At 44.3% G+C, this 11,483-nt stretch overlaps 1 pseudogene; it reads left to right on the top strand.

Moving 5' to 3' along the window:
* The first annotated feature begins 9,410 nt into the window (after positions 1–9,410).
* Positions 9,411–9,528, top strand: LOC124607667 (annotated as a pseudogene).
* The last annotated feature ends 1,955 nt before the right edge of the window (positions 9,529–11,483 follow it).

Below are 11,483 nucleotides of genomic sequence, written 5' to 3'. Positions count from 1 at the left end.
GGGAAGATCATTTTGGGTTCCGCGGAAATGTAGAAATACGCGAGGCAGTACATACCCCACGACTTTTCATGGAAGACAGGTTAACGAAAGGCAAACCTATGATTATAGCATTTGGACATGTCGAGAAAGGTTTTGACAATGTTGACTGGTATACTTTGAAAGTTTTAAGATAGCAGGGGTAATATACGGAGAGAGAAATGGTAATTACAGTTTGTACAGAAACCAGATGGTGGACGTACGAGTACAGGGGCGTGAAAAGGATAGAGTGATTGAGAAGGGAGTGAAACAGGGTTGTAACTTATCCCAGATGTTATTCAATCTCTATATTGAGCAAGCAAAAAATTGGAATAGGAGTTAAAGTCCAGGGAGAAGAAAGAAATCGTTTGAGGTTTACCAATGACATTGTAATTCTGTCAGAGGCAGAAAACGACTTGGAAGAGCAGTTGAACGAAATGGACAGTGCCTTTCAGGGTGGGTATAAGATGAAGATCAACAAAAATAAAACGAGGATAATGGAATTTAGCCGAATTAAATTACGTGATGCTAACCAAATCAGATTAGGAAATGAGACACTTAAAGTAGTAGATGTGTTCTGCTATTTGGGCAGGAAAATAACTGCTGATGATCAAAGTAGAGAGGATATAATATGTATATGGCAAGAAAAACATTTCTGAAGAAGTAAAATGCGTTAACATCGAGTATAGATCTAAGTGTCAGGAAGTCTTTTCCGAAAGTATTTGTACGGATGTAGCCATGTATGGAATTGAAACATGGCCGATAAACATTTTCGATAAGAAGAGAATAGAAGCTTTTGAAATGTGGTGCTGCAGAAGAATGCTGAAGATTAGGTGGGTAGGTCACGTGACTAATGAGGAGGTACTGAATGGAATTGCGGAGAAAAGAAATTTGTGGCACAACCTGACTAGAAGAAGTGGTCGATTGGTAGGACACATTCTGAGATAACAAGAAGTCACCAATTTAGTACTAGAGTGAAGCAAGGGGGGGGGGGGGGGGGAATAAAAATCGTAGATGGGAACCAGGGCATGAATACAGGAGGCAGATGCAGAAGGATGCAGTATGCCGTAGTTACACTGAGATAAAAAGGCCTGCACAGGATACAGTAGCATGGAGAGATGCACCAAACCAGTCTTCGGACTGAACACCACTACATCAACAATAACAATGATTATCTTCAAAGCAGGTAAAAAAGTAAGTACAAAATTTCGGTTTCCTGCTTTGGCAGAGTAGGTGATACTAGATGCCCCAAAAATTGATACAACCTGGACTCTCATTCCGCAGAATTCGTGGGACTGAACTCACTAGAAACTACAGACGAACCATGCCAGGTACATATAGCACTGTAAGAGTGCACCCCCTTACTTTCTTCCCTTTTTCCGGTTTTAGAGCTTTGAATAGTAATAAACCACGGTATCACCGTCTTCAGAAGAGCTCGTAATTGCAACTAAAGCAGCGACGTGATCCATTCTGTCTTTTTGCTTGTCATATTGTGAGCCGCTTCGCGTATCGTGTGGCATACTGCGCCGCCTCATTGGGAATACGCCATCGATGAGCATCGCAACGCGCGAACCTTGTTGCAACCTGACTCACCGCATGTCGGATCGCTTCTGGAACTCATAGTGGCCTGTAACATTAGTTGTGAAACACCGTCTAGAGGTGCCGGGTGTTGGTAGATGATCATTCCGGTAGCTTGCTCATCCCTTTGTCATGACATATGGTGCTTACTAGAGGTCGTTGGAGCGACTCGCTACTTGAGAATGTATATTACAAGATGACCAGAGAATGGACGCCAAACGGTAATAAAATTTTATAATAATATTAAAAAATCGTTTCATACGGAACACGTAATTTTCGCGTTATTCTTATGCTGTAAAGTAGTATCTTGCTGTATAAATGACGGAGAAAACGCATACGACGGTCAGCGGAGAACTATGAAACAGTATGATTTGTGTAGCAGAGTTTGTAGTGGGCCAAGTCAGTCAGTCTGCCCTTCAACATGTTCCGGCCGACACCTTTGTGTAGACAAGTATCTTAATATTTTCTGTTTTCGAGCTGATTATACTTCTTAATGTCAGTGGATTTACCTTAGTGGTAACATCGGTTTCCGTCAAAACACCGACGGAGACGGGTTTGGCTAGTACTTCGATGGGTAACCAACCGTCCGTGTCTACCGAGCACCGTCGGCGAGCGGGTGCACTCAGCCTATGTGAGACAAGTTGAGGATTCACTTCACTGACAAGGAACCCCTTGAGTCCGAGGTCACAAAAGGTCAATGACGTTTTACGAGATTCGACTCCCTACACGTTGAGTACGGTGCAACCACAACATTGGCTGCCAAAGGCAATAGTGTGCGGGACCGGAGGTATCCAGTGGTGAGCACAGCATGAGGCTAAGGAGCGTAGTTGAACTGCTTAGTGGACAAGTAACTTACATACCGTGCTACAATGCTAGAGGTTTTGATACAAAACAGAACAATGGCATCGATAAACAAAGAAAAATTGTATCATACCTGCAACAACAGTTGCCGAATTCGATATTTCGTCAGAAAGGAACACAAGGAATTTCGCAGAGTGAGAAGGAAGTGCAGATGAAATATTAGCGTTTCTGCAAGATGGGTGAGTGGAACGTAAGTTGTCTTATACGCTCGACTGTGCCGACAATATAAATGATGAGGACAATAATGACGATACGTGCCAGTCAGTGGATGGTTTATAAGGCGGTTTTCCATGTGTCTCGGCGAATACGGCCTGGTTCCCCTTATTCTGTCTCAGCTACACTATGTCGGCGATTGCTGTGCAAACACTTTCTCCACGTACGCGTACGCAAACATTGGGGCCACTCTCGTCTGGTGTGAGTCGTATCGAGGGTGGGGGGGCTGGCTCCTCTGGGGGTCGAACGGCACACTAACCCTGGGTTCGGTGTGGATCGGAGGTGGGGTGAGTGGACTGTTGTAGCCTGTTGTGGGGTTGTGTACCAACGGCGGGAACGAAGCATCTCCGTCGTTTCTAGTTCCCCAGTTCCATACAATACGATACAGTACGTGTTGTTCATCATTCATAATCCTTGTCGGACAGGGAGCCACAAATCCCGTCTCCAGTGAAACGTAGTAAACGACAATCTTCGGCCAGTGAGCGGTTACTAAACTTAATAACATACGTGAAAGATCATTCGCAGCACAATGATAAAATAATAAAAAACAGTTATGAAACGATTTCGAATAAGCCTGCAGCAGTATAACCGTATAGCGCATAAGTAAAATTAACGATAGTCAAGGGACGACAAGGAGAATTTGTTTCAAAAACTCGTGTCTGAGCATTTCAAGAACGCAAGGTGCAAATAACAGGATGTGCATGACAGTGATCTACTGCATTATGCATATCAAACAGCGTGTGATATAGATTACAATGAAATCAAAAGAAGCAGTGTACAGTGGCATACCTTCAGAGCTACAGAAATGGGAAACCTAAGATAACGTAATGTCAGACAAAGTGTCAGCTGGACGATGCACACAGTAAACTGCGGAATCGGCCCGATAATTTCTAGACAATATCAACAAATTTTTCGTATGGTTCAGTAAGGAATTCGTTTTCGACTCCTACTAATCGGAGTTTGAAAAGAAAATGCATATGAAAGGAACCCTGGAAATTAGAGGTACGATGATATTTGTATCAAGATCAACTAGCATCGATGCCTGAGCGCATTCATATACAATTATACCGACTCTTAATCGGGATGGTATTTTGCCTGGATAGTTATTTATTGCGCTGCGAGAAGTTGAACGTGCTCTGCCATCTATGGTCCATTCTCGTGTGCGTAAACCTTCAAGGCCAGTAGGGAATACTTACGTCCCAGCATGCAAGAGTGGGAAATGGGCGTACGGTAACTTTAACTGTGGTATGAGACGTGCTTTTGACCAAATACTGGTCAAAATAACTTGCTTTTGCTTGGTTCCTAGTCTGCGTATAAATATCATACTCCTTTAGAGGAAACTATACCTCCTGAAAGTTTGTGACATTGTATTTCATACCACCTGGAACCACTGAACAAATTCAACCTCTGGATGTCTGTTTTCCGTTCCTATAAGACATCTTATCGTACTATCTGCAGCTTCCCCTTAAAGGATAGCCGTTTTCACGATGAGCTCCATGACAGACTGTTTTGCATCCAGTTTCATACCATAAAATTCCATCAATTCTCACCGCCTCGTCATACCAATATGATTCTATGTATATTCTTTACAAATGGAGCTACGTGAGCGGCGTACACGGTTTATAAATTCCAAGGACTTTGCCTTTGACCTCAATGGTACGAACCTCTATGATCAATGTGGCGCACCATTTTAGATTCGATGATCACGGTGAAGGTTAATGCTTTGTTTTGAACATTTTTGGAATTTTGACGATGTCCACTTTGTAAAGTGTAACACATACATCCGATAGAAAGTTGATCTCTGCACACTGCGAGTCAATAGCAGATAATATTTTTCCTGTCGTAACTGTTAACGTACTTTCAAATGAGCCTTACTAAAGGTTGAACTTGTGACCTCGGACTCAAGGGAATCCTTGTGAGAAGTAGAGGCTCCAGTCTCGTAAACCGACAACGGCTGTGAGAGCTGTTTGCTAATCACATTCCCCCCCCTCCCCCCCTCCATACCCATGTCCTGTGACGCCTATGGCACGATGACGACACGGCGGTCGTGTGATGCCGTTGGTGCATCAGTGCATGTTTGAACGGAGTTTTAATCGCTATCAGAAATTGAGTTGTGGAAAATTCACTGTGGTTACTTTCAGAAAATCCGCCGTCGTGTGATCCCTATACTTCACATGCTAATGACAGCTAACTGTCTATGTATGCCAAGCCACACTATATCATTTTACAGCAGAACAGCGCTACTGATTGCGGTATGCACCATCAGGAGAACGGCAACGGCACGAAGTAGGAGAGGGTTCAACGTTTCTTCAATAAGTTAATTCATGGACGGACTAATCTCTCCTCGTCCAGTGCTGTGAGATTTTATCGTCCGACGTATACGGACGGCATCAATGTCACAGCTCAATGCTGAAGCATCAGCTTCGCATCAAAAATGTTAGGTGCGCGCTATGAGAGGCATGCTGCACACAGAGAAATGGGAAACTACTGTTACGATTACGATGGGGAGGAAAAGGGGAGGGGTGTAGGCCTTACGGCAAATGAGGACTGATGTAGTTCAAGTGTACTGCTCATTCGGCCACTTTCATAACGTCTGCAAATTTCCGCCGGAATCCATCCGTCATAGCGTTGGGCCAGGTCTCTTCTGCGCCTTTATATCTACTGTGAAGCCACAAGAAAACGTTGGGGACCTTGTTTCAGCTCTGTTCTTTGTAGGTTCGCAACAACCTTGACTGCAGGACAGCACCGAAACCGACACAACCCCCGGGGAAAACAATGTAATATTCCATGAGCTACGTGACTACTATAAAAGTCCTACTTATATTCACTGATAAACCACGCGTTACGGGCACCGGGTTAATTGCTTGGTGGTCTACCTTTGGCACGTAATACCGCTGATACACTGCGGATCACGCATTCCACAAGCCTTCGCTAAGTAACCTGAGGTACGTGGCACCGGACCTGTAAGCACAGGTCACGAAATTCCCGTAATCTTCGGATCGCCGGCTTTTGCACTGGAAGCAGTTGCACCACAGCGTCCCAACCGATCCACACCAGGCGCACTTGGTGCCATAGGCATCAAGGACAGTTTACTGTCGTCACTCTCCTAAAGTAACTGTAGTAAAATTATGGCCCTGGAACATGGACAGCTATACTGCTGGAAAATTTCATCGTTGTTGCGGAATAAATGATCTATGAAAGATTGTATGTGCTTCACTACAGTGCTCATGTAGTCTACAGCTGACATGATGCCTTAGATAAATAGTACAGGTCGCATAGAGGTGCAAGTGAATATGTGCTCTTGCGTAATACTGCACCACCGGTCTGCGTCAGTATGTTTTAAGCAAGCATTAGTTTGATTTATGACGAATCCAGAAACATCCATAGAACTAGTGAACCAAGGAACGTGAGTCATCAGGTAAAGTGACACGTTTCCATTCATCCATGGTCCAGTGTTGAAGATCCAGTGCCCACTACAGTCGTTATTGATTGACTATGTGAACAGAACCCAGTGGTCAACGAATGTTCATTAAATGGTGTGTCCCGAACACATGTGTCTGTATCGGAATTGTACTCTTTCCGCAAATCTGACGTGGGCATGCCTCTGATTTATAAGTCGGTGATGAGGTATGGAGGTCCAACACCTCGTCGAATAGTGGTTTCATCATCCTTCAACTATATTCCATGTACCTTCACGAAAGTAGCACATGAACGGTGGACCAGCTTCGCCAATCCAAGATCCTCATTCCAGCCGTCAGGCCACAGCTCTCTACCCTTTGTGAAGGTCACGTATGTCAGTAGATTTCTTCATTTGCGACACATATCATTCCTGGAGTGATTCAACATTCGTCTCTGCTCCGCTTAAATGATTTTCTTGCCAGGTAAAGCCACAAAATAAATATCGGTTCGTGGTAGGCAGTATACAACATTTCTAGCAGTCTAGCAGTCATAACATTCAATCCCAAGCTTCACTTCGTACTCGAGAGCTTAGTTTAGCTAAGAAAGTGGAGTGAGGTGTAGGCAACACATGGTACAGCGAGTACCGATTCCGTGGGAAATAGCACCAATTTAGTGGTAGAAAAATTTGAATGGTTACCACGATACTAGGTGCAGGTATCACCTTTGGGACAGTGCGACAAATCTCACATATCAGTTGTATTGTATTGCATTGTGTGTTAACCGGGGACCTAGAAACGACGGAGAGGCTCCGTCCCCGCCGCAGCCGCAGTGGTCCACAACCCTGCGACGACTACCGCAGTCCACTTCACCCCTCCGCCGCCCTACACCGAACCCATGGTTATTGTGCGGTTCGGCCCCCGATGGACCGCACCCCTCCTCTCCCCCCAGGGAACGTTTCACACCAGACGAGTGTAACCCCTATGTTTGTGTGGTAGAGTAATGGTGGTGAACGCATACGTGGAGAACTTGTTTGCTGGCTCAAATGGTTCAAATGGCTCTGAGCACTATGGGACTTAACATCTATGGTCATCAGTCCCCTAGAACTTAGAACTACTTAAACCTAATTAACCTAAGGACATCACACAACACTCAGCCATCACGAGGCAGAGAAAATCCCTGACACCGCCGGGAATCGAACCCGGGAACCCGTGCGTGGGAAGCGAGAACGCTACCGCACGACCACGAGATGCGGGCAACTTGTTTGCGCAGCAATCGCCGACATAGTGTAACTGAGGCGGAATAAGGGGAACCAGCCCGCATTCACCGAGGCAGATGGAAAACCACCTAAAAACCATCCACAGACTGGCCACTTCACCGGACCTCGACACAAATCCGCCGGGCGGATTCGTGCTGAGGACCAGGCGCTCCTTCCCGCACGGAAAGCCGTGCGTTAGGCCGCACGGCCAACCGGGCGGGCTCACATTTTCAGTTACCAACCTTCGTTAAAGTGTAACTTAGATTTAACTGACAGCCATAGCAAGTATACTCTCAATAATATGGAAATATCCACAAAATTCAGATTTCATTTTAATAGCTACTGTTAAAAGCATAAGAATAGCTAAACGCTGATGAATCAGTTCCTGTTGCTTGCAACACCCACGAAGTGATTCGTATTGCCTGTTTCAGTTCTAAGGGACAGTTCGAACAAAAAAGTTGTCACGTTGAGCCACAGACTAAAGTTTAAAGTTGCGCGACGTACATAATATTCTTAAAAAATTGCAGCCCTGCGAACAATGCAGAGAGGAAAAGGTCATAGAATGTGTAATTTGAGCTCTGACAGCAATTTCTATGACGTATGTATTCTCCAGGATGTGTGTACTGTTGTAGGCATACATTGGTTAGGTGTAAAATGGTCCTAACTTTCTGGCCACTTTATTGGTTTATCTGATGAAGGTGTCATTAAAATGCCACTGGTAACCTCATCCATAGTCAACTCACTAGCAACTTCCTTTCAGCCTCATCTCAGGAGCAACGGATCCGTGATCTGAATGTCATTTCTCTGTAGGAACGGGAACTTCATTTGAAGATGTCAGACGGCTGGATCTTTTGAGAATTTCGGAGTTCCTGTCTGATGCGGCAACGCACAAATAGGGCTATCACATTTCTTGCTATTCCAGTACAAACGGGGACAGTGTAAGTTTCATCTGCTGTGACGCAGAGGCAGATAAATTCACAAAGTGCACTTGCACTGAACACGGACTGACATCACATTCACTTGAAGGTTTTCTTATGTAGGAAACCATATCGCAGCAGGTGATTATAATGTTATTGCTCATTAGTGTAAAGCGACAGTATATACTGCTGCACTCAACTCTCCGGAATCTGCAGTGTTGTAAAATCGCATACAATCGTCCCTAGCGATGAGTGAAAATTTGTGATGAAAGAAATTCTGGATGGGTTGGAGAGGGGGCTGGGTTGGAGGTTAGGATGGGAGGGGGTAGGGGGCAAGTAACCCTCTTGCCCCGTTTTGCGGAAGCTTATACTTCGTCCATAGCTTACAACACGTGGAATCTCGCTGGTTAAAAGGGAATGTACAGTTAAATGTATTCAGCTGGTTGACGTAGCCATGTGTAGGTTTATGCCGATAAGATAGTTTCATTCCGCATCTCCTATCTTTCTAAGTCTTTAATTCGCATCCGCGCTAAATAGTGGCCTAAACTATTTATGTTACCCATTCGTATTTAAGGCTTTATGCTGGAACGAAATTTCGTAGCAGTATTTTATCATGTTAAGGACAGGTTTCGTAATTTAAATCTGGCAGAATAAAAAATTTGCTGCTGGCAAGGGTTAGTTGCAACTGAACGTACTCAGCCTGGACCTTGCAAACTCCAACAATGGCCACAGACTGCATGTTTTCAGCTTTCCTTATAACAGAAGAGCAATGCTGCTTCATCATACACCGTTCACTGGTGGTGAGTAACATAATCAAACAGAAACAGGATAATAATATTGATACTATCTTTGAAGTTTAACCATTAATTTATTATTGCTGCGGATATCCGCATTTGTACCCTCACAAGCCGACATCCACGACAATATACATTTTAAAATGAACATAAGCAGTCTCGACCGCAAGAAACCTCTGTTGTTGTGGTTGCCGGTTTCGGTTAGTTTCTCATCATCTTCAGTCATCGGTGGCAGTGAACGGAGCAGACAGTTCGTAACGCCTGCTCTATTCAACGCCACTGACAACCATCATGGTGTGAGGTCTGAAACCGGTAACCACAAAAATAGAAGTTTCTTGCGGTCGAGAATGTTCATGTTTAGTACTAAGAAAAGCCACTTCCAACGGCCTTGCCACAGTGGTAACACCGGTTCCCGTCAGATCACCGAAGTTAAGCAATGTTGGGCTGAGCTAGCACTTGGATGGGTGACCACCCGGTCTGCCGAGCATTGTTGGCAAGCTGTGTGCACTCAGCCGTTGTGAGACAAGCTGAGGAGCTACTTGATTGAGAAGTAGGGGCTCCGGTCTCGTAAAATGACATAGGGCCGGGAGAGCAGTGTGCTCACCACATGCTCCTCCATATCAGCATCCAGTGACGCCTGCGGTCTGAGGGTGACACGGCGGCCAATCGGTACCGTTGGGCCTTCCAAGTCCTGTTCGGACGGTGTTTAGTTTAGTTTAAGAAAAGCCGCTGTTCTTCACGAGAAATGTTCTAAAAAATTACGCAAACGTTTACCCATAGAATAATTATTGCTGGGATCAAACATATTTGTGAGCCTTTCAGACAGTCGTTTGTCGCGCTTTACACCGGGTTAATGAGCGCAGTATACGAGGGGCAGCCATCCACATTGCCAACATCTAACGCCATGAGTCACCTCAGAGCAAACAGTTCATCAAAAGAGAATCCAACACACACACAGTGAAATGTTCATTGGAAAACAAATCATTAATGAGCTCCTGAGATGCTTGCAGTGCAGCCATTGGTATCAAATATTATCACTTACGCACCAACAGTTGCCGAATTATGTAGAATGAAAACATCGACGCAATAAACATTTCCCAGTTAAGACGCGAGTATCTCAGAATCCGATACAGAAGAAGGGCTCAAATACTGTCATTTTTATTTACTGTATATAGCACGTACCGATCCCACGAGGATGACGGAGATAAAAACCAATCAATCACTTAATTTACATTCTACGGTCCTTTAACGGACATATCTAACATTCCGCAGAATGAACACCAACTGTACACATCTAATGAAATGATTCTGGTTTCTGCAGCATGTTTTTGGGTGTTTAGTGAAGAAGTATACGCGCCCGGAAAAGCCAATTTCTCGAATCAATAAAAGCAGACATCGTAAGGTTTCATAATATAGCAAATACTTTGCTCAATGAGCAATGCTCCTATCATAGCTCAACGAAAGGCGAATATATACAGGGTAGATCTGTGGATTTAAAAGAAGGTAAGTAACTTTTAGACTTAAATGTCTTTGAAGAAGCCAGGTAAATCAAGACATCTTCACGTATTTCCCCAGCGCAGTGCGCTCTTTCAGCTGTAAGAATTTAGCAACATGTATCTTGCAATTTGTAGGCTTAAATCCCAGATCCCGTGCCCAAACTCGAGAAAATTCGTCAACCGTAGTAAACAATACACAGTATCATATGGCTCAAAAGCATACATATAGCGGCGCGGTTAAGTAGTGCGTAAGTCTAGGGACCGATGACCTCAGCAGTTTGGTCTCTTCGGAATTCTCACACATTTGAACATTTGCATTTCTGGGAAGAGGGAGGATAAAATTCATGTAATTGGATTTGTTCCTGGGGGGCGGGGGGATGGAGGGAACGCAAAAACAGTTTTCTTGGTGGGGGGGTTTCATTTTTTTCCCCCTAAGGAACTATTTCTCCACAAAACCAACCCCATGTTATGTGTATGGTGAGAGGAGCAAGAAGAAATAGGCAAAAATGTATGTGCTTCTAGAGAGCGGGATGCAGGAAATATCCGCTAGTGGGTGCGTATCTATAATAGGAAGTGTCCTAGAGTGTGGATGCATGTACCGTAATCTTCAATGAACGTTGTTTCATATTGCACAAAATCAGAATTGTCATGTCGGATGGCATAGTGCCGTGTCTCACGTTATTCGACACTGCATCACGTATCATGTTAGTTTACTTGACAAGAATCATTATATTACACTACCAACATGTAAAAAGCACGAATATGCCAAGATGTTTTGATTTAATTGTCTTTGAAGTTGTGTAAGCCGAGAAACTAGTTCCCTTCTTTCATATCCATAACTCAGCCAAGGACCTATTCACCTTTTTTTGGTGCTATGATAACAGTATTTCCATTCTGGTTTCTAACTTTTGGTCTGCCATAACTTTGACTCTCATCGCTTGGCAACAGATGTAGA

This window comes from Schistocerca americana, chromosome 3 (genome assembly GCF_021461395.2).
Source record: "Schistocerca americana isolate TAMUIC-IGC-003095 chromosome 3, iqSchAmer2.1, whole genome shotgun sequence".
Taxonomy (NCBI): domain Eukaryota; kingdom Metazoa; phylum Arthropoda; class Insecta; order Orthoptera; family Acrididae; genus Schistocerca; species Schistocerca americana.
The sequence above is the reverse complement of the archived record's forward strand: the minus strand, read 5'-3'. Positions and strand labels throughout refer to the sequence as shown.